The following is a 7,428-nucleotide window of genomic DNA, read 5'->3' on the forward strand; positions in this document are numbered from 1 at the left end:
AGGTAAGAGTTAAAATACAAAAAAAAAAAAATTGTGAGTGATGCTAGTTTCTTTTATTTTGCTTTTGTTTGTGCCAAAAAATAGACATAAGTGATATTTAAAAAAGAAGGTAATCAATGCAAATCCAAATTTCTTAAGAGCTAAAGTTAATCTATGCGGCTTGGCTCTTTCTAGGTTTTGATCAATAGAAAACTAGTACAAATGGCTCTTTTAGTGCTAAAGGTTGCCGACCCCTGGTATGAGTTGTTAATTTTGCTACAATTTAAAGTTGTGCGTTTTGTAAATTGTATTCTGTAATTTTTTTTGTAATTTTTACACAAAAAATGTATGATTTACAAATCAAGACAAATCAGATTAAACTATTTTCTCTCCATATTTTTGCATCAATAAGAGGAAGTTAATCAAGCAAATATGCCAATATTTGTCAGTGTAAAGTCCGTGAGCGGAGAGGAGAGGAGGAAGGTGTTCAACTGTAAAGGAAAAGGAAAATGCACTAAAGTGTCATTCGGTGGAAGCCTGAGACTTTAATGTGACCGAATGCTCTGTGCTGATAGAAGGAGCTAAGTGCTGCGAGCTGCACTCTGGTCTGGTGTGCACGAATACACAGAGAGCAGTTGGATCACAGCGGCTTACATCATATAATCCGTTTTCTATTTAATTTCAATATGTTACACCCTTTTTGGTTAAAGATTTTTGATTTCTGTAATCAAGTATGGCAAACTTATTTTTGAATTCTAATGTACTCATATATATATATAAATGTTGTCATTACTGTACAACAACACACACTTAAAGACCCACTCCGATCCGCCTTGGATCTGTTGTAAAAGTGTTCACATTGGTCTTTTAATTATGATTAGGCAGTTCTTAGCCAAAATAAAATTAATAAAAAATTGGGTTGTTTTCTTAGTCATAGCTTCTGCAGAGCGGCAGAAATCATAAATTGAAAAAAATGAAACATTGGATTAATTAACAAAAGTTCAGTAATTTGTTACATTTAAATTGATTAGTTATTATCAAATTTAAATATTTTTAAATGTGACAAAACTTTAGCTAATTGATCCAATGTTTCACTTTTTGTAGTGTAGCAGAGCGGGAAGTTTGTGCTCCAACAAGTATTTTAAATGAACAAATACACTTTTTTAAATGGCTTTTTTTCCTGATACACAATGTTTGATTAAAAAAAAAAAACTCAATACTTTCTTAATTATCCAAATATATGTCCTCTATCATCAGAAAAATGCACATTAAAAGCACCAAAACACAATTTTCATTGTATTTAGCTGTAAATTATACAGTCTAATTTATAAAACTCTGGTGAGTAATCTGAAATAAAACTACAAAAGTGGCATTACCAGCGATGATACTAGTTTAAATGCATTTTGCTGAATGTCGTTGCTGAAGATGCTGAAGCAATTTACTTTAACTGCCAAAAAATGTCCCGAATGTTTTTATACCAATTTTGATTTTTTTTAAAAGGTGCACAAAGTGTTTGAAGAATTTCTTGGAAAATTGTGTCAAATTAAAAAAATGTAAAATTATTAAAAGTGCAAGTATGAATGTTCTGAACGTTTTGATACCAAACTTGTATATTATGCAGAAAGTGTGCCACGTATTTAAAAAACGTTCTTGAAAAAAAAGCAAAAATTGCATAAAATTTAAAAACTGTAACATTTATGAATACAAATACGTTCAAGCATGAATGTCCTGAACATGGTGAACATTTTGATTCCTATATTGCATACATTTCAAAGTGCATTTCTCTGGAGCTGAAAAATTGGATAAATTGCAAAAAAAAATTAATTGCATAGAAGATATGAATACCAAAAGTACAAGCAGAAATGTCCTGTACTATCTTCATACTAATTTGACAAAAGTACACAAAGTATTTGAAGAATTCCTCGTTAATATGGGGCTATGTTTATTGGAGGCATAGTTTTTTCTTAAATTGCAAAATATATGAATACCAAAAGTACAAGTACATGTTCTAAACTTGCTGAATGTTTTGATACTAAAATTGTAAAGTTTCAAAAGTGCACAAAGTTGTTAAATGATTCAAAGAATTTCTTATTTGTTTTCAATGGGGCTGAAAGAAAGATTAAATTGCTTAAAATCTTAAAAACCTTAAAATGTATCAAAACCAAAATTACAAGCAGTCATTTCCTAAACTTGCTGAACATTTTAATACCTAAGATTGGATTTAATCAAAAAGTGCGCAAAGTTTTTGAAGGATTTTAAAGAACTTTCTATTCATTCTCAATCTGGCTGAAAATCGCATTAATTGTATAAAATCTCAAAAACCATAAAATATATCAAAACCAAAAGTTGAAGCAGTAATTTCCTGAAAAAGCTGAACGTTTTGTATCAAGATCGCAGAAATTGCTGACAATGTGATTGATTTTTTTCTGTGCTGAAACACACAGAAGGGATCAGGAGAACCACTGTAGTGTGAATGCTGTAACACAATGAGGTACATATAGATTATTTAGTAAAACGCTGGAGAAAGTGATTAAATCTCCCCCTTTGAGACGTTTCAGCTGATAAGATAAATCACAATCTTCATGAGGTCCATTTGTTTAAGGTGTTCCACAGTTTAATTGATCATACAGTGATCTGTTGATGTGTGTTGTAGTCCTTCAAAAATCTATAAAAGACTGTAAAAGTAGTTTGGTGTATTCCCAGTTTGAAGTACATACTAGTATTGATTATTACATAACTATGTAGAGCTTAGCAGTGCTAAATAAAAATCCAGATGAAAGATAACTGGTAAAATGTACTTCAGTGTAAGACTAATTTATGATTAATGAAAATATACTTTTGAATAATAAACCCGTAGTGTCCATATAGTCCACGATACGCTGAACAACTCACAGATGCGCTCCCTAATATCCTTCTGCGATTTGCAGGAGCTGAATCTCATTTAACTGGAGTCAGACTTTCAGCACCAGGACCAATTTAGCACGAGCCAAAGGTGCTCAACTCGCCCCGCCGCCGCCTCAGAGGACGCTGCGCCTGTAAGGGACTGAGGGTTAATCAACTGTCATTTGTAGGAGCACGTTGTCAAGGACTGAAAAAGTGGAGAGGAGTTGAAACAATCCTTTCTGACCATTCAAGAGCTCCTTCAGCAGCTCCATCCAACCTGCAGGAGTCGACGATTGCTGGAAGGCATATTGTGCTAATTTCTTGTCCATGAGCGCCACCAGCTGAGATCAACTTGAGACGTAGTAGCAGATCTGCAACTCAAACTGATTCAGAGGCTTAAAAAAGAAATAGTATTAATCCAGATGAATCTTCTACAGGATTTTTCACTTTAATATAGAGCTTGTCTGTTGCAAGAAAGCTCTAATCAGCACAAATATGTCATTTAAAAATGTTGCTTTGGTAATACAGGATTTAAGGCATGAATTAGATTAATGACACCTGTCTTCTTTCATCTCTGCTTAAATGAGGCGATTCATCACCACACACTGAGATTCGGACCAATTAAGACATAACACCTTTTCACCATTTAGTCAGTAAAAGTCCATAAGAGTCTTAATTAGTCTTTTTGCAGATGCATTTCAATCACAATTATTGTTTTAGTTGGTACTAAACGTCTCCTCTTTCCAGTGTTTACGGTTGTATTCCATGCACAGGAACCCAACAACTACCATTACATGAGATGGGTTTTCTTCCTTGGCCAATACTACCCTTGGAGAAGTAACACGGTTTTCTATGACTGGCTTAGTTTACTCTAAAAGTGCAGCTTGAAACCAAACTAAACAAAGATGTGAAAACTTTTAAGTTTTTTCCAACATTGTTAAAGCCAATCCACCAGATTTGGTCAATTATTGCCTAAACATATCCTAAATATTTTGAAAAGAATGTTTAAAAATAAAATTTGAAATAGGTAGATAAAAACTCGAGAAACAGCTTTGAGAAGAGTCAATATTTCTATTTTTCAAACAAAACAACGGTTGTCATGAAGCGATTGAACAGTGTTTAGAGCTCCCTTTCCATTCCTTTCCCAAATTTCCCTCTTTACTTTTTATGCTTTCAAGGAAAACCTTCAGTCTGGAAGTGTTGGTGGAGGACCCACTTTGCAGGAGAACAGGTTTGGTGAAAGAAACTGAACATTTACGGTAATAAATTAACCAAAACATGGCAAAAAAACATTGAGAACCATAAAGGGTAGAACAGAGCAGAGGATTTGATTAACTGAAAACCAGATACTTAAACAGGCTTAGGACAATTAACAGAAATAAAGACACATGTGAATCATAAATCTGAAACTGGTGACAATCTAAGCATGACTGAAAATCATAACAACTGACAAAACTTAAAACAAAGTTCACAATCCTGACAGTAGCCCTCCCCAAAATGGCAGATCCCAGATGCCCAAAAACAAAACAAAACACCTGGGAAGAGGGGACATGGAGGAACAAAAAAAGTCAAAAACACATTTAGGGGTCCTGTAGCCAGACGGATGTGAGGCCTATTCTTAACCCCTCATCTGTAACAGACGTGAAGAGGTGCAATCCCGACAACTCCACCCAGTGTCAGGAGACATGAAGGTTCAGGATCTGTGGATTATGAACCTGAAACTAAATCAAAACAAGACCAAATGTCACTACAACAGACAAAACCCAAACCAAAGTTCACAATCCTGACAGTACCCCTCCCCAAAAGGGCAGATCCCAGATGCCCAAAAACAAAACAAAACACCTGGGAAGAAGAGACATGGAGGAACAAAAGAAAAAGAAGTCCAAAACACATTTAGGGGTCCTGTAGCCAGACAGCGGTGAGGGGTATCAGGGTATCGGAATCTTCCTCAGGAACAGATGTGAAGAGAGGCACTCCCGACAACTCCCCCCAGGGTCAGGAAACATGAATCGGAGCAGAAGACAACTGTGGACCATGAACCTGAAACTGGTGACAGTTCAAAACATGACCAAGAATCATAATAATTGACAAAAACCAAACTAAAGACCACAGTCCTTCATACTCAAATCCAAGACTTAGGAGTTTGTGGACTTCAAAACAATTTTAGGATGATTAAGGTTTTGCTAAAATCACCAGAAAATCTCACATTTACATCTGAAGGCTTATTTTTTCAGATCTTGGCTCCAGAATGTCTCGATAAATAGACACAGACTAAACTCTAAATATGGCTGCACGTATCATTGGGACTGTGACTCTTACATACATGGATGTCTTTATTGATCAGAGAGAGCTGTGATTTATGCCCATCATGATGGTGTTTTGGGTTTCTTAGAGTAATACCTTTCAGAGACGCCCATCAATCCATGCTTCCCAGATCTCTGCTCACAAACATACAGATTGAATGTTGCTGTATGTGGAGCAGCAGTGGACTTCAGGGGAGAGGCTGCATCCCTCAGATAACTCTGACGGAGTTTTCTGCCATTCTATTGGTAGAGAAAAAAAGCACTTAGTCGAGTCTTGTTTTCAGTTTGCAGTGTTTGATGTGGGCTAGAAAGTGAGAAGTCAGAAAGTGAGTGTGTGCCTGGTGAGAGATAAACGAGGAGTGAGAAAGAGCGAAAGAAGGCCCAGAAAGATGAGACTTGGGAGTGAAGAAGAATTGGAGAACGGAGTGGGAGTCGCAGGAAGGACTGCGGAGCAGGAGATGGTGACATGCTGAGCTACTAAGACGGATAAAATGGGAGGAAAAGTGCAATTAGGAGGATTAAAGAAGCACTTGGAGAACGGCCCATCCATTTGATCAGAGACTGAATCATTGGCTTTTAGTGTTAATTATTATGATGTGAGCAAACTGGCCATGTTAAAACGGTGAGTCAAAAAAACGTGTTGATTATGAGTCAGAGTGAGAGGAGGCGGCAGCAACGTAGAAGGGATTTGGCCACAATTTGGATTGTGTTCTAGAGTCAGGGGTTGTGAGGAGAAAGGACTTTTGTTTGGAGTCAAAGATCTCAAAATGAAGGTTACTGATTGTAGAATTTCCAAAACTAGAATGGAGCAGAGAAAGATCTTCTTTTGTGCAGATTTTCTCTTTGTCTTGATGAAAATGACTTGTTTTAGTCTGCTTAGTTTGGTCCGGATCGGGTCTTAAACCTTGCTTTTGGTCTGTATTCACACTAGGATCTACCGGAGATTTCTGTTGTGGACCAAAGCTTGTAAACAAAATCACATGACTACAGATCTCTTCAGTGATTGGCCAACAGTTTCCAAACAAAAAAAAGAAAGATAGATGTACTGCCATTTGTTAATACTTTTAAAATAGTCTCTTATTCAAACTCTTTATTTCGCTGGTCAATTTTGAACGTCTGTATGAAAGTCATGTTGAACACTTTTTACTGCTACTTTGATACGGTGGAGCACGTGTCTAAGTCGTTTTATTTTATTGTTATTAATGACCCGATGTTTTCTTCCGTTCCTTTCTAACTTGTATAATTTTGTCAAAATATATTTTTATGGAAAGTAAATTATTGAAAGTCATTTAAGGTTTAAGTTTATTTATCCTGGAATAATATTCCTGCTTTTTTTATTATTCATAATTATGTTAGAAAGTTACGGTTTTAAATTGATCAAATTTGGCATTCTGCAAGCTTTACTCACATTTTTTTGGGCTATTTTGAAGTTTAGCTAAAATTCCAGCTACATGCTAGCTGTTTTAGCTAATTTAGGCTTTTTTCAGTTTTTAGGCTATTTTGGAGTTTAGCTAATATTTCAGCTAAATGCTAGCTGTTTTGGCCAACCTAAGTTTTTTTGTTTGTTTGCTTTTAGGCTAATATGGCATTTAGCTAATATTTTAGATGGCTATCAGCTTCAGTGTTTTCAGCTATCAGCGGCCAAATTCAGCTTACAGGATTCACACTAGCATTATCACAGGTAATGCTATATATCTAGTTCATAGTTATGTTAAAAAGTTACAGTTTTAAAGTTTTAAAAATGTAGTTTTAGAGTGTTCAATAAATGTTTATCCTGTTTGTGACCTAAGGTGTGTTTTGGATTTTGGACCCCTGTGATTGAGTTTGACACTCCTGATCTAGATAAAAAGCGGTGTAACATTATGGTTATTTTGCCCTATCCAATATGGCGTCGCTCTTTACGTATCTTGGACAATGGTAACAGGCTAGCGTAGTGTCTCTAGCTAAATAACTCACTACGCTAATGTTAGCTTGGTGTTGTGAGAAAGTTTAAACAACGAAATCCTGGAGTTTCAGCGTGGTTAACTTCTGCTCCGACCCTCAACTCAGAGGCAAAGTTCTCATGAAGTCCTTCTGTGCTGCAGAAAATATGTCTTAAAGGATTTTTGATAAAAACTGCATAATCTTAATTAAAATATCGCTATCTTGCTATACACTTTTATAATAGACCAAAATAGGGGTTAAAGAACTCCATGTCCCTGTTTCACATCTCCATCTACTTCCTCAGCTCCTCTATATGTTCTAAAGTTCTGTTAAACTATTG

The 7,428-nt window shown here is 35.7% G+C and overlaps 1 long non-coding RNA gene across 1 annotated transcript in view; it reads right to left on the reverse strand.

The window, feature by feature from the left end:
- LOC118599687 overlaps positions 1–2,985 on the reverse strand; it is a 9,417-nt gene extending 6,432 nt beyond the window's left edge. Inside the window, exon 1 of the long non-coding RNA XR_004949140.1 lies at positions 2,872–2,985. This is a non-coding gene — a long non-coding RNA (uncharacterized LOC118599687). The remainder of the gene's footprint in view (positions 1–2,871) is intronic.
- Positions 2,986–7,428: the final 4,443 nt, after the last annotated feature.

This window comes from Oryzias melastigma, linkage group LG15 (assembly GCF_002922805.2).
Source record: "Oryzias melastigma strain HK-1 linkage group LG15, ASM292280v2, whole genome shotgun sequence".
Classification (NCBI taxonomy): Eukaryota; Metazoa; Chordata; class Actinopteri; order Beloniformes; family Adrianichthyidae; genus Oryzias; species Oryzias melastigma.